The sequence below is a fragment of the Diabrotica undecimpunctata genome, chromosome 8, assembly GCF_040954645.1.
Source record: "Diabrotica undecimpunctata isolate CICGRU chromosome 8, icDiaUnde3, whole genome shotgun sequence".
NCBI classification, from domain to species: domain Eukaryota; kingdom Metazoa; phylum Arthropoda; class Insecta; order Coleoptera; family Chrysomelidae; genus Diabrotica; species Diabrotica undecimpunctata.
In genome coordinates this window covers 90,984,781-91,007,390 of record NC_092810.1, presented here as the reverse complement: position 1 = coordinate 91,007,390, position 22,610 = coordinate 90,984,781, and the positions used below count along the sequence as shown (strand labels likewise).

The following is a 22,610-nucleotide window of genomic DNA, read 5'->3' as shown; positions in this document are numbered from 1 at the left end:
GGGGGCAATGTTACGTAAAAATATGAGTCATATTGAAAACCTGTAAACATCTTGTTTATTAACGTATATGTTTTAGATTTTACGAGATCTTTCGATTAGCTGGCAGAAATTTACCTGAGACGGAACTTTCCAAAGAAACCGGTCAGACGATGACCCGGATTTACCTTCTAGTATAAATCAGAGGGACTCTCCTGAATTCTAGGCCAGTTGTGTTTTCATATATAATAACGGATTTTTCATTGAAGGATCAGTTGATTTTGAAGACGCGCTCGCGATTTAAATGTTACGTTCACCGATATAAATTATGTATTATTCGTTAAATAAATTGATATAAGTTATCGTGCTTTTTAATAAATTAAAATAAGAACCTTTTATTAAAGACATTATACATTAAATAAAGACATAGCAGTTAAATAAAATCTCATTTCAGTATTTACAAAAGCACAAAACATCGAAGTTAAGCTAGTACCAGATAACATAGAAATTGAACAAATATCTTCATACAAATACTTTGGAGCATGGATCACAGAAGATACTGATTAAACAAAAGAAATAAGATGCCGCATTGAAATTGCACGGTCAACTTTTAACAAAATGACAAAACTTTTATATCAATATACCGCTCCGGATAAGAATGCTTAGATGTTATATTTTCTCCACCTTTTTGTATGACGTTGAGGCCTGGACACTGAAACAATCCAACAATAAAAACCTGGAATCATTCGAAATGTGGTGTTACCGGCGTATTTTGAAAATATCATGAATGAATCGCAAAACAAACGCACAAGTTCTCGAACAACCAGGAAAACAATGCGAAGTTTTTAATTCCATAAACATTAGGAACTTGGAATACTAGGGCACATTATGAGAGGTGAAAAATATGAACTATTAAGGAATTTAATGCAGGATAAAATCAAAGGCAGAAAAAGCGTAGGAAGACGTAAAATCTCGTGGCTACGTAATCTCTGCGAATGGAATTTTCAATCTCCAGTAAGAGCGGGACCTAAAGAAGAAGAAACTTAATACAAATATACGCTCCTTCAAGTAACCGTGTGGATAATGAAATTGATGCAATTTAGTGTGAATTAAAACAAGCACTGATTCCCGTGAAATTCCAAAGAACTGGTTAAAATCCATCTTTATTCCTCTCACTAAGAAAACAAACGTTAAGAAATGTAGCGATTGTAGACTCGCTAGTTTGATGAGCCATGCCGTTAAAATATTGTTGCAGATTCTTCTAAAGAGAATTAACAATAAATGCAAGGAAAAACTTGACCAAGAGCAGTTTGGGTTAAGGAGATATCTTGGAACTAGAACAGCACTTTTTCTATGGAACAACTAGATGACAAAAAAACTGAAACTTATTTTTATAATTTACTTGAGCCAAACAACCATTATTATTACAAACAACAGAGAATCGAACCCAATCAATATTGAAAGAGGAGCCATTAGACAGAGTTGTATACTCTTTCCCACCATTTTTAACGTGTATTCTGAGAATATATTTAAGGCTTTAAAGGATCAAAAACGAATTATCATATTAAGAGAAATAATTATTAATATATAGTATGCCGACCATACTGTGATTCTAGCTGGAAACATCGACGATCTGCAAGAGATGGTCAATAGAATTGACATAGAGTGCAGAAATTGGAAATTGTCGAAAAACATTTAAAAAACGTAATATATGATGACTAACAAAGTTTGGTTGAATTCTTATACAAACGCTGGAAAGAGTACAACAATTCAATTACCTTGAATAAGCCCAAAATTACATCCATTCTACGAAATCAGACGTCGAATTTAACAGGCGAGAAGCACAGTTATAAAATTCAAGCAATCCAATAACTCCAATTTGGAAATTCGTTTACAATATGTTATGTATGGTATGTACTCTTGTAAGGATGTGAAACTTGGACTCTAAACATCGATACCATAAATACAATCAGGCCTTTGAAATGTAGTACTAAAGAATGCTTAAGATATCCAGCAGAACCTGAAATGACATTAAAAGATGTAAACTAGAATATTTTGGACACATAATCAGGGAATATCAAGATATGACTTTCTTTAGCTAATTCTGAATTGTAAAATCGAAAGAAAGATGTAGATAGCGCTGAAGAAACTTTCCTATTTGAGTAATTTGCGACAGTGGACAGGTTAAACAGTAGACCAATTGCTACACGTAGCCCAAGACCAAGATCAATATAGGAATCTTGTAAGCACGCTCCTAGGAACAGGGCACCCTAAAAAGAAGATCTTATGGAACACTTTTTTAAGTGTCCAAGTCACGCCAGTCTTCTTAACTTTACAAACCTAACTATGTATTCCTACCACCCTATCACCTATCAAGTTAAAAATATATTCTATTTATCCGCAAGATACCTTCCCTTACCGGTACTTTGATCCTTTGAAGTATTTTCCTTTTAAAAATTCGATGAAAGGAGTCATTTACTTTATTATGCACCAAGTTTCAGCAGCAAATAAAAATTCTAAACAACTTAATTTTAGTTCCTCTGGACAACAATGTAAACTTCAGTAACATTACATTATTTGCCTCAATTATTTTTTATAGCTATTATTTTAGCTATCTCAATGCTACCCGCGTAAGTCTATGCAATTTTTGACTTGTACAGAATGTTTTAACTTAACATTAGTTCTTTCACTTCCACTGAAAAGTGAAAAGCCCCTTTAAAAAGATACGCAGACAGATAATTCTTGTGTCGCAGTTTATAAAAATAAGGTCTTCTCGACTTTAGTTCATAGTACTTCAAAAATAAGACCTAGTTTACATTCCCCGGGTATTTTTTCATTAAAAATATTTTTTTTATCTTCTATAAACGTGTAATTTTACGTAATAAACATTATTAAATTACTTTAATCTTAACCTCTTAAAAAAGTTTTTATCATTACAAAAATTAAAATGGTCGATTTTGCCTCAAATATAGTATTCTCGCACTAAGTTTATAAACATTAAACATATTCTTTGATTTTATTAAATCTTCTAATACCGCATCCATGTTTCTCATCTACAATAGATAACAATTTTTAGGTTATGTTTTTGATTTCGCGATAAAGTACAAGATAATAGTAAACTACAATAAACACAATTTATCTTCCATATAACTTCTTATTCGGTACTTTAATTGGCAAATAAATGTTTTATATTTTATCTGTCAAATAAGTTTATTCATGCCAGTTGTTAGTTCAGATTTCTTTTATATATTCCAATAACATAAAACTTTAAATTATTTTGTTTATATATCATATCTTATTCTAAAATTGCAGCAACCAATGTTTTTGACAATTTGGCGAAAAAATTAATTGCATGATTAATTATATTACTATGTAATTAATATTACTAGTATCATTAATTAAAAGAATAGTTTTAAAAACAAAATATGATTGAAATGTCAGATGTTGGTAGTTCAGATATCTTTCCTAGGTGGCGTAGTTACCCTACCGCACAAACAGTGTGACGTCATCTTAGCCTTTTATATAGATAGATACAAAAATATACATTTATTAAAAAATAAAATGATGCTTAACAAACGTTATATTATTTTTTACAACTTTTTAGTTCTAGAAAGATTTAAAAGGTGAGTAATCATGATGAAATTGTAAGGAGAATAGTAAAAACAACGATTTTGTTTTCACATACAGTTATATATACTCATTTGGCATGACTTCACTAAAGCTGTGTTTATCTGTCACGTTTATTTACTTTTTTTTCTTTTTACGCGAATGACGTGTTCAATTCCCAGCCGAGAAGATTTTTTTGTTTTTTTTTTAAATCCATTATAAGGAAATATAATATTGATAATCAAAATAAAGTAATTAGGTATAAATACAAGATAATTTATATATATAATAAGAAGACCATATCCACTGCTGGAGCGGAGTTAATAAAGAATGTAGAGCAAAGGCAGGAGTAGGAATACTAATCAAAAATAAGTGGAAGAACAGGGTTAGAACATGGGAACCAATCAACGAGAGAATAATTAAAATGCATATAGACATATACGGTAAAGAGACAGTGATACTCGGAGTATATGCACCAACAGACGATTCTCCGAGAGTAGAAAAAGAACATTTCACGGAACAACTCCAGAATCAAATAGAGCTAATTAAAAAGAACGTGGAGATAATTATAACAGGAGACCTTAACGGCAGAACCGGAAGGAAAGAAAACGATAAAGTAGTGGGGAGATTTGGAGAGGAGAACAGCTCCCAAAGGAATGGACGGCGGCATATATGACATCTATATTTAAGAAAGGAGATAGAAAACGATGCGAAAACTACAGAGGAATACTATTTAACTGGGAATAAGCCACAATTAAAGGTTAAAATACGTTTATTGACGTTTCAATTTCCACTTCGGAAATCGTTCTCAAAATACAAACATTAGTAAATTTACTATATACGTTAAGTTTTGCAGACGATCAAGTAGTGATTGCACAAGACCAAGACGACCTCAGCTACATGATGAAGAAACTACAAGAAGAATATACCAAGGCTGGCCTAGATATTAACCTCGCGAAAACAGAGTACCTATCTACAAGTGAAGAAGACATAGAAGATCTACAGATTGATGACAACGTAACAATCAAAGGAAAGGATAAATTCAAATACATACAACATACAAATATAGGTTTATAATCACGAAAAAGGCAACAACAGAGGAAGAAATTACACAAAGATTAGGACAAATAAGAACAGCAATCCGACAACTTAACTCAGTATGGTGGGATAGACACCTAAATATGAAGACAAAACCGCAGATTTATAAAACATTAGTGCGAAGTATTATGACATATGGGGCCGAAAATTGGATCATAAACAAGAAAAACAGCAGTAAGATAATAGCAACAGAGATGGAATGCCTGCGAAGATGCTGCAGAGTAACAAGAATGGATAGGAGAAGTAAATGACGAAATAAAGCAAAGAACATCAATAGAAACAGACATACTAACATATATAGAACAAAAAAGACTAAAGTGGTATGGACATGTAAGAAGAGCTAGCGACAGCAGATGGATAAAGAGAATAACCGAATGGAGCCCCATAGGAAGGAGGAAAAGAGGACGACCCCGAAAATCCTGGAGGAACGAAGTAGACGACGCCATGAGTAAGAGAGGACTAAACGATGGAGAATGGAACAACAGAGAGAGATGGAAACGGTTGAGCGAGGGAAGGCAGTGAATACTGTAGAATCCCTAAATATATATATACGAGATAATAATAAAAATGTAAATGATGAAAATATTCTATATTATATTTAACAAATTTTGAAAACTACTAAAATGAATAAACAAAATTTTTAAAGAAAAAAATTAGGAATTTTTAAATTTTAAGGAATTTTTAAAGAATTTAAATGTGTTGTGGTATTATAGAAAAATATTATCAATTCAGTATTAAGCAGATATAGAAATTCATTAACCCACATAGGTATAGTAATAACGAACTACAAGAAGTATTCACTTCTGTTGGCACTCCCAAGTGCTAGGCACAAATGACTTTTCTACAACAAAATCATTGTTCAAGTAAAATCGCAGGACATTTTAATTTATGTGGGAAAAATATTTCAGAGAAATGAAATTTTGCTCTATAGAACCTTTAATTAAATTCATAAGAATTCGTATCAAATAATCCTGTACACAAAAAAGAAGTCAGTGTTTTTCTCTTAATTAGTCTTTTTAGAATATAGAAATTAAACACATAACACACGCTTTAACTAAAAACACTCTCTTTTCAACTTTTTTTATTAGCCAATTTTTATTTCTACGCAGCCGAACTTAATACAATATTAATTTTTTATAGTTAATCTTTTTACAGAAATTTATATTCTCAAAGCACAAAGGAACGTAAACGAAAACACATTTTCTAAATAAGAGACAGCCTTAAGGTAAGCAATTAAATGCTTAATCTGACTTTCTAAAGTTTTATTAGGAGTGCCTTTTAATATTTAACTAGAATGTTTGTTTAAGTAGTCCATTAAAATTAAACTACTAATAGAAATAGGATCGTAACATTGTATAGCTAAATGGTATTTATAGTTTTAGTTTCAGGATTCTAGCCAATAAGGGCGTAATTTACAATATTTAAACTATATTGCTGGTTTTGTTAGTTTCGACTTAATTCTTTATATAGACCATTATGTGACCATTCTTCTTCTTTTTTTCGTAGCACTACAACCCGGGGTGAGTTTTGGCTAATTGCACAACTTGCTTCCACCTTGGATGGTCGTCCATAATAGTTGGGTCAGTGGGTAGCCCCATTGTTCTTAGATCCGACCACATATTGTCTCTCCATCGCATTCGTAGACGTCCTAAGGGCCTTCTTCCTGTGGGGGCTTCCTCCCATATTAGCTTGGCAAGGCGGTTATTAGGGAGTCTATGGACATGGTCAGCCCATCTTAGACGTTGGGATTTAATCTCTTGGACTATATCGCTCGCTCTATACATCTGCTTGACCTCAGCATTTGTTCTCATTCGGTATTGGTTGCGATTAATGTCGTGATAAGGGCCAAAGATTCTTCTGAGGATTTTCCTCTCAAAACAGCAAAGTTTTCTTTCAGTTTCTTTGGTCGGGGTCCACGTCTCACACCCATACATGAGCACCGGTCTAATCACCGTTTTATATATTCTTATTTTTGATGTTCGTGTTAGGCTTTTAGATTTAATAGTATTGTGGAGGCTGTACATACATCTGTTTGCTGCCTGAATTCTTTCTTTAATCTCTTCCTCGATGTCGTTATCTGCAGTGATTGTTGCTCCGAGATATTTAAAACTCTCCACTCTTTAAAAGTTATATGGGTCTATTGCAACATTTTGCCCTATTCTATCCCGTCCGTTTTGTCTGTTGATGCACATGTATTTGGTTTTCTCTTCGTTTACCCTTAGACCAGTTTTCTTTGCCTCTACCTCCAATTTATTAGAAGTCTCCTTCACATTTCCGTTTCCCACAATATCAATGTCATCTGCGAATGCTAGTAGTAATTTTGGTCCATTTACTGTCAGTAATTCTGTTTTAAGTTATGCTGCTCTTACTACTTTCTCCAGGATGATATTAAAGAGGAGAGGTGACAGCACATCTCCTTGTTTCAGGCCACTGCTTATTTCGAAAGGTTCTGAGAGTTAGTTACCTATCCGTATTCTGGAGCTACAGCTATTCACACATAAATTAACAAGCTAGATAAGTTTTTTTGAAACTGAAAGTTTTGTCATTGCATTCCACATCTGATCCCTTTTAATGCTGTCGTACGCTTGTCGGAAATCTATGAAGAGATTATGGATAGTTCTATTGAATTTCCATCCTTTTTCAAGCAGCTGTCTTAAAGTAAAGATCTGATCTATGGTCGATCTATATTTTCTGAAGCCGGCTTGGTATTCCCCCATGAAATTTTCTACAAACGGTGTCAGCCTACTCACAAATGTTCATCTTTCCTTTACTGTTTTTTTTTGACGTTTTGGTAAATTTTTGTGTTCTTTGATCGGGTCAACACGAACTTCTGTAAATGTGGATGTTTAAAAATGTAACAAAATTAGGAACAAATTTTAAATAATAAAGGTTTTCTTATTACATAATTTATTTTCCTACCTCGCATTTAATATGAGAAAACCACGGAACACGCTGTATATTTATCTTACGTGTTAACCATCCACGGTATATTTAATTTTAATCAAACAAAACCATATGACCACGATGTTCTAATTGAAATGTTCGAATTGCTTCGGCCAATTAGTACATGTTTGACAACCGGCGGTACATTCGTAAGTCATCAAAAGAAAAGTCGGCGCGGCAAAAGATTATGGAAAGTATGTTGACAAATTAATCATCTAGTACAAATAACTTAACTTTGTCTTTTTATATGTTTAGCAAACATAATAACTACGAACTTGGTTTTCGTTTTTAATAAGACACAAGAAATAAACACTACGATTATTTTTGATAAAAAAATTTAAAACACATTAAAATCTCGTTACAATTAATCAACAAGCAAATTAAATTTAAGCTAAATTACTTCTGTTTTTCAAATTAAATGTCTTCTCTAACAAAATAATGCACTACACAAACTTTGTCCGCTTCGGTGTTCTAGATGGTCCAGTATTATTGAAAAATTGGATTTCCTTAATATTAATTGGACTATGAGGTCATTGTTCATAATTTTCTCTCATCCTAATGATTCTAACTACATTTCCATTCTAGAGTATTTACTATGTTTCTTAGTAATTTGTTCTGGATTGTTTTTCTACCTAGTCCTTTTATTTTTGCTTGACGTTAGCTTTCCAGAAAAGTTTGGCGTCTAATGTCATACCTAAATATTTTGAAGTATCAGCATGTGTTTTTAGGGTATTGTGAATTAGAATTGGAATATATTGTATTTTGTATTAGTTAATTTACTATGTATATGTTTGATTTCGTTACAGTATATCTTTATACTGTGATTCCGTTCAGCGTGAATCTCTACTTTGCATCAGGTTCAAGAATGGATTTGGTTGATTGTTTTTTGGAGTACCTTGATTGAGACTTATCACTAGTATTTTCCACTATTTGAATTGCAGTGTCGTTAGTAAAGGCTGCAACGTTGTCAGTTTTATTACAGGACCGTTACAGTTGCCCAATACATCAGATTGTGGCATTACGTTCTTGTTTTCGTCATAATTCATGTCCCAGTAATCGTCAATGTCTAAATCTCTAGATAATTAGCTCAAATACCTATTCTTAACGATAAACAAATTTATTAGATCAATAATCGTGTTTCTATCTGTAGACCAATAAGTTCGCCTGCGAGTAAATAATGATTCGCTGCTATAATCTTTAACAGCTAGTAAAAGCAAAAGCTACTTACCTTTTCTGGAGATTAATCTTTAACCGCATTATGTGTTCTTCGAATTAAAATCTGCTCTTATAATAAATATCTCTCCTAAGTTGAATAATTACCGAATAAACTGGTGTTAGCTTCCAGATGGTAGACCTTCGTAAAAATATAGGTTTTTTAATAAAGCATTATAATTTTTAGTAAAAGATTAAGCTACAAAAAAATGAAAATACTTTATTTTTTACTTTAATGGGAAAACTAGAAGTAAACGTTCGAAAAAAACTTAAGGAAATTGTCAAACATTATAAATTTCTTGATTTATTTTTAGTATAAATTTTCCTTATTTATTATTTAGTTGCCACATCCATATCTATTCTAAAATGGCATTGTGCCTCACTCCCACACATTTAAGTAGATATTTCCAAAGAATCATCTTTGCAATTTAGATTATCTCTCGCCAAGAATAGCTAAGCGAACTTTTAGTGCCTTATCTGGTGAGTGATTAGTAAGTACTTTTAATAAAACATATCCATAAACATACATTGTACATTAGCGGGTGAAACGGGCGAAACGTCAGCGACAACGACGACTGACGGATTCACCATAACGTTGCAGTGGCGTCACGAAGGCTGCTCAAAGGAGAATTACACAACACTATAAATTAAGTAAAGATTAGCAATAAAAGATAGTTTACTGTCTCAATGCAATGATATTGCTACAGAAAGGAATTTATTATGACTTTGATGTAAAAAAGGAGAAAATAACAATAAAAAAACTAATAGATAAGTATATCATTTGTATATCTTTTGAAATAAAAATTAATTATTGTAATGTAAACGACAAAATCTCATTACAAATGCAAATCTGCACAATTCTTTAAACATCAGATACGGGCGATCAAAGTCATGAAAATCAAAATAATAATGTTTTCTGTTGAAATATTGAAATAATGTTCACATAGAAATTACAATACACACCCAAGATTGTATACGTAATACAGGTAAGAAAATAAAGGACCAGTGTCGGACATAAAAAAGCCACATATTTTAGAGGAGAAAGATTATATGTAAAATAAAATTAATGTATATGTTAAAGTAATGTTAAACTATATATTTTAACTTATAACTTATGAACTTGTACCTCTTACCGAATGTTATTATCAAAAGTCTACAATATTCCTTCCTTTTTTTTTGGTGTTGTTTAGCGAATTGCTCAAATTATCTTTAGTTACTTTTTATAGAATTTAACAAAAGTTGTAGGACATTCAATTAAAAATAAAAAGCTGTATTTTTTCATCTACTTCACCTCTTAGTTGGACCCATATTAACTCTATTGGATTTATTTGGAAATGATAAGGTGGCAAATGTAATACCGCTTTTTTTCTTTGTACCATTTCGTCGACGACATTTGTTAATACGAATTATGTTGTTTTGCAATTTGATATGATATAATTTTGAAAGATAGCTGAAATTATTGAAAATAGCGACAACATAATTTGGTAAAAAATTCAATACTCGGGAAAAATAATTTTTAAAAACAGATTCATTTTTTTTAATTGTTCATTTCTTCGAGGTAATCTTTAGTGAATTTTAAAGTAAACTCCAATAAACCACTGTCCACAAATTCATGTTCGCTGCCAATGTACGTAATTATTAATTTTTTTCTTTTTAGTTTAAACCAGTTAAATATCATTCTAGAAACGGTTGTCGAGAACTTTTTATATTTTTATCCGTCCACACTTTTGAAACCGAATAATTTTGAAAAAAACCTTATTGTTATATAAAAATATTCTAAAAATAATCCAATGATTATCGGTTGCAGTAGCGCACCTAGAATTTGCCTCTGGGGGGGTTTTGGTTGGTCACCAAATTTTTTTATGATGTTACCTCCATTGTGAGTCCTTAAAATGTGTAAGTAACAGTGTCGGAATAGGGTCCTGGGGGGGGGGGGTTCTAACCATCAAAAACCCCCCCCCCCTCCTCGGTGCGCCACTGATCGGTTGGTATGTCAATATTTTCAAATAATGTAATTTTTCGTCTGCAGCAAGATTTAAACACCACTCTGTTTGTCGAGAGGCAATTTTTTTAATTGGGTTAGTTATATTATAACTCTCTTCTTTATTTTTGTATATCTTGCTTCTTCATCTGTCATAAGCTTGTTGTTACTGTCTGTTACTTTTCTATAGGGTCCCAATTTGGACCGAAATTTCCAAGTTGAACCGAGGTTCCCAATTCCTACCGACATATCATTCCTAATTACGACTACTTTATTTGTACGATCAAAGTGTTTGTCGGTATTTAACATAGCAATACTTATTAAGCTTCTGCACTGTCAAAGTACTTAGTCAACCCTAACCTCATTAGCAGTGATCAATGATTACGGAATTCCTCAATGTGAGTGATGGGACTTCCTCAATAATTGTTGACTTTAAAACTGAATTATTATATAAATTATTTTATATTTACATTAAATTCACTATACAGCGTTCCACCTTAAGAAAATAACATTAGGCTTATGGAGATCAGTGTTGCCAAAACTCTTAGGCATGCGGTTTACTAGATTGTCGATATAATTTTCGAATGTCCATTTTCTATTAACATTTAACTCTAAAGTCAGAATAACAACTGAAAAACCACAAAAAACCTTATTATCATTATGTAGTCTCAGAGAACGACATAAAATCGCTGACATACGTACACCGTATTATTTCAAGTTGCAATTAGTAATTAGATATATGCATTCCAAGCGGTCCGTTTATTTGCTTTTAAATCTTTAATAGCCGGCAAAGTGCATGATTTAACTAAGCAATATTTTCTACTGATTTCTGTGATTCATGGTATATGATATTCTTACCGAAAAACAAATAAACTATCGTTACTATAATTAAAATAAGATAAAATAAAATAATATTTTGTAAATACTATTTATTGAATTAAAATCATTTTCCCTACTTGTCACCTCTTGTTTCGAATTGGCACTTTTGGTCAATGGCGTTAAAAAACATTAATTTAATTCATGTCAGTGAAAACGAAAATACAAATTGTGTTCATCGTGGCATCGCTGCGCTTCTATCGTCCATAAGAAATACATGGCCCTATCTCCGCAATGTTATTTTCTTAAAGTGAAACGCTCTATAGAATGATTACTTCTTATTTATATTATATTACCTCTGGACACTTAATAGATATATCACTTTTAGTTTTTATAGTTAACAGATTAATATCAAATTTCATTTTTATATTCCCTAGATTTATATTATTTTTTATGGATGCTATTTAATATACATTTTCTTTGTGGGTTCTCTAAAATTTAATCATGATTAAGTGTGAATAGGATTAACTAATCAATCATTTTTTTGTTATCTTTATGTACTCTCAATACTGAATTTTTTTAAAGGCATGTTTATTTACTTTGATATAGGTACAGTTAATCCGCTCCAAGAGTAAGTTACGTTCTTTAATTTTTTTTTATCACATGCATGTATATATTTATGGTATTCATCATCATCAACCTGTATGCGTCCACTGGTGGAGATAGGTATCCCTCAGCTCTTTCCATCTGTCTCTGTTTTGTGCTGCTTGCATCCAGTTATTGCTAACACGCTTCAGGTCGTCAGTCCATCTAGTTGGTGGGCATCCTCTGCTCTGGATTGCTTCTTGTCTTGATCTTCACTCGACAATAGGTTTTTTCCATCGGTTGTCTGATAATCTGGCGACGTGTCCTGCCCAATTACATTTTAGCGACGCGATATACGACGTATTTCTTCGTTTGGGATTCGGTCTCTCAGAGAAACACAAAACATATAGCGCTTCATAGCCCTCTGATTTACCGAATCTTATTCACTACCTTTTTCGTAAGTATTAATGTTTCCGAAAGAGTGTTTTTCAAAGATTTTCCTTGTCCATGTATGGTATTAAGCTATATTAAATATACTTTATTCTATAGTGAATTTTACAATTTTTTATTTAAATGTTATTTGATGCACCAGTGAAATATTTATTTAAATCTGCCTATTTATTGATCATATTTGCATTTCTGTTTGACTTTTATGTCGGTCGTTGATTAAGTCTATTTTCTTGTATCATGCGTATCATATATATGTGTTTATATGGGATTTATATATCTAAAAACAGTGGCGCCTGTACTCTAAGCATACTTCTTAGTAGTTTAGTTCATTATGTACTAAACTAATGTTTTTACGTACCTTTATCATAAATTTAATATTAGTCCAGTCGTCAGAGATTTGACCCCTAAAAATCATGCGAACAAGCCGAATTTCGCCGAGATTATCAATTTTGGAACACCAAAAAAAGCAAAAACTTTACCACTTTAACCGCCGAGCTTCCCCCTAAAACCTCCCTCGTAGGGGAGTAAAAATGCAAAAAAAAAAAAATTTAACAAAAATTTGTACGCTGTAGAAAAAAATGGTTTAAATAAAAAATGTAGCTGAGATAATTTTGAACAATAATGTTTATTTACACTTTTGCGTAGAATGAACTGTTGTCTCAGAAACAACGTTTGAAGCGACTGGTGATTTTGAGTGTCAGTTCCGCGCGCGAAACAAATGTTAGATAAAATTTGTATCAACTCGACGGTAAAAATCGAAATACGTTTTAAAGGTGAAGAGTGCAGCTTTCGTTCGCAGTTTTTGTATTTTGCCGCAAATAAAGGCAGTTTCTATAAAGCTGTACAATAAACAAACTTTGCGGGATTTTTGCCATTTTTTACGATGCTCGTGAGATCAATAAAATTTACAACTTTCATTGATCGGTCGTAGTGAAATTTCTATTGGTGAAGACCAGTCTCCAAAACTTAAAACATGAAAATTTGATTTTAATTTTTGGCAACAAAAGGCATTTGAAACAGAACTAAAAACACAGAATTTAAACTTTTACATTACAAATGATCGCACGTCACGAAAAATGCTTCCAAGAAGACTGTTTTGAATGTAATTTATGGCAGAAGTTAAGTAGTTTTAAAAAACATACTAGTGTAATTAAAAAAGTGCTGTTTTAAACATATTTGATCGTTAGTAATGTTAAAGTTTAAATTCAGCGTTTTTAAGCATTAACACGTTGCGTACGGCTGTACAAAAAAAATATACCCCCAGCCGGCGTTTTTTTTATGTATCTAGATTCATTTTTATCTAATTAACATGCCACAGTCATTTTTCTTATTTGATTTTCGATATATCATAAGTTTTTTTAGAATATACTTTGTGGCACAACGTTTGTTTCACGCCAGCCAAGGATTAATTTGTTTATTCCAGCCGGCGTGGTTTGTTACGCGTACCACACGCTATTTTTCGCGCCAAATGCATATTCATGGTTCTTGGAACAGTAGTGGAGTGACTGAATTTGCAGATCGTTTGTATTCTGTGTCTAGTTAGAAGTAGTCTTAGTTGTTATTAGTAATTGCTGACGGAATGTTGTTATCGTGCCATTTATTGCAATATGGGAGATTATGAAAAAGAACAGAGCCGTTTGCAAGCCATTTGGGATGGGATTATGTCTGATGAGGACAATGAAAGCGAATTTGCCGATGTTTATTTGTCAGAAGAATATGAACCTGAATTTTCCAGTGAGTATTCTTCTGATGATTGCGAGGAGCCATTTCCCAAAAAGCGTGTTAAGTAAAATGATGAAATATCTGGCGAAGGTACTTCTAATGTGGTTTCTGCAACCGTAAGTTATTGAACTTTATTTTTGTTTTGTCAACAATAAACAGGTAAACTTTTTGTAGATGGATTTGGAATTTGGTTGAAATGAAACTATTTCAATCCAAGGAACAAGGACTGTTGAACAACAAACAAATATTATTGATGTAACTATACAAGAAGTAATTAATATGGCCACAATTACTGAAGAAGTGTGTCATAGCGAGCAATTTCAGTGGAGGGAAGTTGATGGAACATCGCTGAAAACATTCGATTACAGTGTAGAAAACGACGGAATAAAATCTTCGTATTACGAGAATTATATAGATCAAGAACCATATGATTGTTTCCTGATCTTCCTTACTGACGATATAATAAATTATATAGTTGAACAAACCAACTTATATGCACAGCAGGTTTTACAAAATTATACTACACCGTCAAATAAGAGGAAACACAAAAAGAAGTGGATTCCCACAAATACTTCTGAAATGGAAAAATTTTTTGGCATTATTATGTGGATGGGATTAGTCAAGTATCCTCGAATAAAAGCTTACTGAAGTAATGACATTTTGTATACAAATTCGATAAAAAGTATAATGTCTCGAGATCGTTTTGAAGAGCTATTAAAGATGTGGCACTTTAGCGACAATAATGACCGATCTGTAGTAAATGATCGGCTAAGAAAAATTACTCCACTTCTCGAGAAGCTAATTGAACAGTTTCAAGCAGTAATGGTGCCATGTGAAGAAGTATGCATAGATGAGACACTTGTGCCGTTTAGAGGACGCCTAAAATTTAGGCAATATATAAAGAACAAACGGCACAAGTTTGGCCTAAAACTGTACAAATTATGTACTATAGGTGGGTACACATACAATTTCAAAGTGTATTCTGGTAATGATAAAACTGATGATGGGAGTGCTTCCGCAGGAGTTGTGTTGCATTTAATGGATAATCTACTTGACTGTGGGCGTACTTTATACACCGACAACTATTACACAAGTGTGAGTCTTGCAACCAAGTCATTAGAAAGAAATGTGTACTAGTTGGCACTGTAAGAGCTAATCGTAAACTCAATTCTCCCAAACTGGTTAATACTAAAAAAAACAAATGAAATTGTTGCTGAAGAAAGTTCTACTGGTATAGTAATGCTAAAGTGGAAAGACAGACGTGACGTGATTATGCTTACGACAAAACATCAAGCAGACACCACTAAAATAAAGAACAGACGCGGTGAAATAGAGAAACCAACTGCTGTCGTTAGTTACAACAGGTGCAAGAGCTACATTGATTTATCAGATCAACTCAAGGCTTACTCTCATTGTCTTAGACGAGGTAATAAGTGGTACCGAAAATTAGCAGTTGAACTGATTTTTGGCTAGGCATTAGTAAATTCCTTTCTAATATATAAGGAGGTAATACAGAAAACAATTTAAATAAGGAAATACAGAGAGCTGTTAGCTGCAAGGTTATTATTCGGTAAACATCGCATCGTGTGGACCACATGGAGAACGAAAAAGCAAATGATATAGAACAACTAGAACACGTTTTGGTACACCATAAACGAGACCGTTGTGTTTTGTGTTATAAGGCCTTAAAAGAATCAAATGACAGGAACACCGCAGCGAATACTTTTTCCTGATCAGTTTGGCAATGCAATGGGTGTAAAAAGAATTATTGTATTCCTTGTTTTTTTCAGGAACATAAGATGAACAAGAAATAATATTTTTTTCGTAATTTTACATGTTTTGTTATAATTCACTAATATTTCGATGTTTCATATGCTTATTATACCTTTCCACTAAAACACAATTTTTACTATTTACATTTTTTTATTCACCTTACCAAAAATAGGTTCATAAAATCAAAACAAACGTCCGGCGCATATCAGCCTCTCGCTAGGACGGCTCTTTTTGTATTCCTGCTTAAATAGCACAGTCACATGAACCGTTTTGTAATACACGCCGTCTAAGTGAAAGTATACCATGTGGTACACCATTTGTACCACGCCGTCCAAGGATCAAATCGAGTGTGACACGTATTGTCTCACGCCGTACGCAACGTGTTAAAAAATAAGCACCTTTATAAGAACTGAGTTCATTTTCGGCAAAATACAAACATTGCGTACAAAACCTGCACTCTTTACCTTTAATACGCTTCTTGAATTTTGTCGATGGGACACTCGGATCAAAAGATATTGAATTTTTACCGTCGAACTGATACAAAGTTTATTGAGCATTGATTTCACGTGCGTAACTGACATTTAAAATCGCTGACGGCTTCAATAGTTGTTTCTCAGAGAACGGTTCATTCTACACAAAATATGTTAATAAACTTTTTTTATCAAAATTATCTAAGCTACATTTTTTATGTGAAATAGTTTTTTCTATGGCGGACAGATTCTTGGTAAATCGATTTTTTTTCGTTTTCCCCCTCTACTTGGGGGTTTTAGGAGAAATACCGGGAGTAAAAATGGTAAATTTTTTCCATTTTTTTAGCGTCCTAAAGTTGACAGTTTCGGCAAAATTCAGCTTGTTCGTATGATTTTTAGAGGTTTAGTGGCATTTTCGTCTCTGACGACTGGAGTATATGTAATCCATTTTAATTAAAAAATAGTTCTCCCAATGACAATCTTACAATCAGGTAATTATAATATAGAGTGACAGTCAGACAAATACTTTTTCTTTATTATAATCGGTGTTAAAGGGGAAAAGGATTGCCCATGTTAATTTAAAAATAAGTTATCCTAATGTCAATCGTAAGGGTTTAATTTTGAAAAGACATAACTTGATAAAATTTTGTTGGTTATACATTACCACAGATTTTTTTAAACTAAAATCTTTTTTATAAACGATTTCCGGAATGCAATAACTTAAAAATATAATTTTAATTATAATCAATTGTGGCTTAATCCCATACAAATATAATATTTAATTTAACGGTTTTCCTTTAAATACAGTTGATTATCTACATATCAATATTAATATTGATTATCAATAAAATAATAATTTAAAGATTGTTTTAATAAATTAATATACCGTAATATTAAATAACATTAAAGTATTTGAGAGAAATCGGTGATCTACGACATATTGATAAGAAAAATGGATAAAAAAGTGTATAAAATAATCTCTGGAACCACAATCCGACACCTGAAAAGATATAGAAATATGAGAAGAAGAAGAACACTTAGTGATCCCAAATTGTTAGTCATCTTTCTCACGCCAAAAGTAATCTATGCGCCAAGATTATAACTTTTTCCTTAACAAAAAAAAAACAAAAATATAAGAAGCCAAAAAACATGTTGACCGCAAATTCAATAAGGTTCCTTCTTCAATAAGAGAAACTCAAATAGCAAGTTTGAAGGATATCTTATTTCAAGGTCACCTAGTACTTTTGGTTTATGAAAAAGCAAAAACATAAAAATATTGACTAAGAAGAAAACGAGCTATTTACCACATACTCAATGTGGTAAATAGGTCGGGATTTCGGAAAATTTCGGGAAAAGGAACCTATGTACCAAACTTAAAGAATATATATGACCTATAAGTTCTGGTTTAGGCGGAAGGGCGCAGGGATGGATGGACAAATAATATCGTAAGGAATTTTTGCCGGGGAGATTCTTTTGCATAGGTTCAGGCGGCAATTACATCTTTAACCCTGATTCAGGTAACTAGTGTCTATGTACACCACCGCAGGGGAGCCGACAGCTTTACATGCGCTTCAAACCACCGGAACGTCTCGTTTTCATTTTTGGAAACGAAACTGCCGTTACTGGTGTCGACAATCGAACTCGTAATCTCCTGCTTAGAAAGCCGGATGTTGGCCGCTGAGCTAAGGTCAATATTGGTTGGCATCAGGTTGGCATCCTGATGCCAACCAATATGTAGCTTCGCCGTTTTTTAAAAATTTTAAAATGTTTGTCCTTGTGTCGTGTATTGTAATGTACAATTCTATGGTTATGACATTCTCAACAGATTTTTGGATAGGCCAAATTTGACGAAATGCCCCTGAAGATGCTCTAGGAAGCGAAAGTACTTGGGCAAGATTTAATTAATAAACTGTGGTCGATATCTGCCTTTCATTCGATCAAAGTTCATTTACTGTTTTACCTACACAAGATTTTGATATAAGCGATTTTTCTTATTATGAAATGGAAAATAAAGGAAAAACATTTAACTAGAGAAAGAAAAAGTAATACTAGTGGATGGAAAGCAAATATAGCAAAAATCTCAAAAATCTCAATGTCTACCTTATAGAAACAAAAAGAAAATCTGTTCAGCCAAGATCCCAAAAGATATAGACTGTACATACTGTACAAATTGTAAATTTAAATGTATTGTACCTACTACTTGTACCTACTACTTTTTTTAGTGAAGAAGATAGACTTAAAATATGTATAGCATATTGGGGTTTTCAAAACTATAACAGGCAAAAGGATTATATTTTAAAATTTGTTTAAGTAAATCAATCAAAACGCACAAATGCAAAAAAATACAAAATGTATTCACATTGCACGTTTATCAGAATTTATCAAAGACATATTGTTTGAAAAATGATAATGGTAGACAAAGGTTTTGTTCTCAATTTTTTTCAGAAAATCTTGCGTATTTCAAATGGTCCTGTGATAAGAAAAATTTAGAATCGGAGTATACATTTCATATAATTCGGAAAACCCAGTGTAATGAAGCAAAAGAGAACGAAAAATTAAAATGTAAAATGCACCATCATTTATAATGGGTCCATTCGACTTACAAAGTGTATTGCAGCTTCCATATTCTGGGGTCTCTTTGTTTTATTATTTACGAAAAATTTGTGTCTACAATGTGACTCGATGTATTCTGCTATACAATCGGCCAAAAAGTAAAAATCAGCTTTTACAATGAATGATTGGGTCGACATTTTTATTGATCTTAATGATTTAGCTTCGACTTGTATTAAAACCCGCAATAAAGATGAAAGTGGTGAAATTGTATCATGTCTCAAAATTAAGAGCATAAAATTTGACAAAGAATACACTGAAACATTGTTTTACAGACACGATCATACATCTGATTATAAATAGATTAATGTCGCTGGCAAGGGACGTCTAAGAACCGACATTGTTGAGCTGAAACCAGCTTATAATACTTTATTACCAATTTCTGAACAGAAAAAGGCTGACTTAGTGAAACTAGCAATCAAGGCATATTCCGGAGGAAGTGGTTATGTGGTACAAAATTATGATGAAGAAGATAAATGATTAAAGATAGTTTTTCCTTTTATATTAAATTTCATTTTTATATTAAATATAAATGTTTGTGTTAAAAAAACAATAAAAGTAAAACTGTATAATTTTTATTTATATGATGTTTTAGACAATGTTCGGCAATTCACTAATTACATTTTTCTCAAAAATTTCAAAAATACATAAGATTTTAATCAAAATTCTATAACATAATATAGCTTACACTTGTTTTTAGAAATAATTACCTTCTGTTGTAACATTCATTCAAAAATGGATTTTTTATATTAGAATAATATGCTTTAAAACTTGAATATCTCTGTTCCTTCAAAATGGTAGTAAGTGAGTTTTACTTGTTACCTGACGAAATTATAAAACTGTAAAACGTTTGTTGAACAACTGTTTCCAGTTTGGTCAGTTTATTAGTTAAAGAACCCACGTTGATAAAAAATAGATATCCTGGGATATTTTGCAGCTAATCCAAATTCATCCTTACGGTAATGTGAGCAATTGTTACAGGTATCGACTTAAAGAATTCACAGAATTTGAAAAAACATCATTGGACCATTTATTCGTATATACTAGCTCAACAATTACATCTTGGAGATTATGTAAGATATCTCCAATTTTGTGTGAATGAGTTTTAATGAAATGCCAAGGTCAAGATTTTACAAAGAAAAATATTTGGTGTGATGAATCGAAGTTTACAAAAAATGGTTTGTTTAACCTCCATAACAGTCACTTCTAGATTGACGAAAATCCTCAGCTCACGTGGGATAGTAAATGTCAAGCATTATTTTCGTTCAATGTTTTTTGTGCTGTGAAAAATAATAAGATAGTCCTGTCATGATTTATGACGAAAATTTAAACGGAGAGCGTTACTGCAACATTTTACGGTAACTAATTGTACTAGCACTGAACGCTTTACATAATAATAAGGCTTACGAGGTTTGGTTTCAACAAGATGGAGCACCGGCTTATAATAGTCGAGGAGTCGGCACATTTCTTGATGAAATATTAACGATTTTCTGGTTGGAAATCGAAATGTCATATAAAACAAAAAATGTAATTTTTATTAAAATTCATTCTTGGTTATTCTCATGTAAAATATTTAATAAACAACAAGTCACAAGTAAATAGTTTCAAAATACATATTATATTTTGTTAATGTAATTTTTATTTATTGTTTCCTTCCTCACTATTTGATGTCATAGTTTATAGAAGGCCATGTTTCAAACCCTGTTATAATAATAAAATTGCTTCCTGCATTATATTAGTTTATTTTAATAATCAGTGTAGCGTGAATTTGATTTTTGTCGAATAATTTGTACTTACCGCAAAAAAGAAACTTCGCTAGTTCTGAAAAATAAAACAATAAATTAGTATTTAATTATTTTAAATATAATATTTGTAGTAATTATGGATTCTTGTGACAACCTTATTAAAAATAGTTTATGCGTTTATAAAAATCAACTTCTGATTAGTCAGCTATCTCTCACTATCGACCTAGACACGCAACGCACCCAATAATCTACACTAGTGAGGATAGGTTGAGTTCCCTTCCTGGGGTGTGGGATGACCTACCGACGTCCGTAGGATTTAACTAAGTAACAATTAATATATATTGTTATGATTGTTTATTTTGACTTTAATCTTAGTTTATTTAGCCAATAAAAAAGAAATATTATTTTATTTGTTATCAAAAGTAAAATAATCCTTATATTACCTGTGTTCGATGGATTCAAAAGATTTTCTAGTTGTCTTTTATCGGGTTAGAGAAGAAAGGATAAGAATACAAATATATTATATTACAAAGATTTACGTTTCTTTATTTTATATGAACGAATAAAACAATTATTAAATTCTGTCGTTCTCTTATCAATCAGCATACAAGAAAATAAATCAAATTTTTATAATAATAAGATTATAAAGCTACATACATTTATATTACGTGAAAAACCAATTTTACTTAAAATTTTCTTTACTTGAAACAAGAAACAACAAAACTTTAAACTTTTGATTAGCCTATCAAAACCTCAGTTCTTAAATTTGAATGCTAATGACCATGATGTCGAAACGATCCTTCACAGATATAAAATTCAATTGTACAAACACTTACAGCTTATTTTCTTCTTGAGTTGTATGTTGGAAAATACCCAGAAAAGTCCAGTCTCCTCAACGATGTGATCTCTCCTTTTTGGCACCTCGGCTCTTTCTTAACGTCTCTGCAAACCTCCTGCAGACTACACAAAAAACACCTGATTCACTACTCCAAACTCAGCTACTTATTTATGACACCAGGACCTCCTTTTGTCAACTTGATGCCGTAAAAATACTTTCACATATACTTCATAAAATGCCCACGGTAGATACAAGGACCTCTTTTAATCTACTTGTTATCTCCTTCTTCAAACTATTCACTTCTTTTCGTTACGCCGGTATCCAAACTCACGAACCACACCCTATCTTGAGACAAAACGACTGTTCCTTTCGATTACCAAAATATGACTAAATTCTCCGGTCTTCATTTAATACTCGACTATACAAACAATGAAAAGATTAACTTACAGGTAAAATGTCTTCTAATTCTAAACAAAGGTTTTTTGATAATTTTGATTGAAACGGAAAAAGGTCGTTTGCCAAACAAATTTCTATTCTTATCTACACTAAATCTTATCTTAAATTAATATATACATTTTTGTTTATAATGATATCTCAAAATTTTATTCCGATGGATATTTTTATTTATTTTTCTTTGGTTGGGAAAGAAAAAGTATGACAATATATATATATATATATATATATATATATATATATATATATATATATATATATATATATATATATGAAAATTACTTAGTTCTCGGGAAGATATATATATATATATATATATATATATATATATA

General features: G+C 31.9%; 1 protein-coding gene across 1 annotated transcript in view; it reads right to left on the bottom strand.

Annotated features, from left to right (window-relative positions):
• The window catches only part of LOC140447769 (LIM domain only protein 3), a 1,475,576-nt gene that overhangs the window by 1,298,941 nt on the left and 154,025 nt on the right, over positions 1 to 22,610 (bottom strand). The window contains exon 2 of the mRNA XM_072540623.1: positions 21,040 to 21,063. The gene's annotated coding sequence lies outside the window, so the exon portion shown is untranslated. The remainder of the gene's footprint in view (positions 1 to 21,039; positions 21,064 to 22,610) is intronic.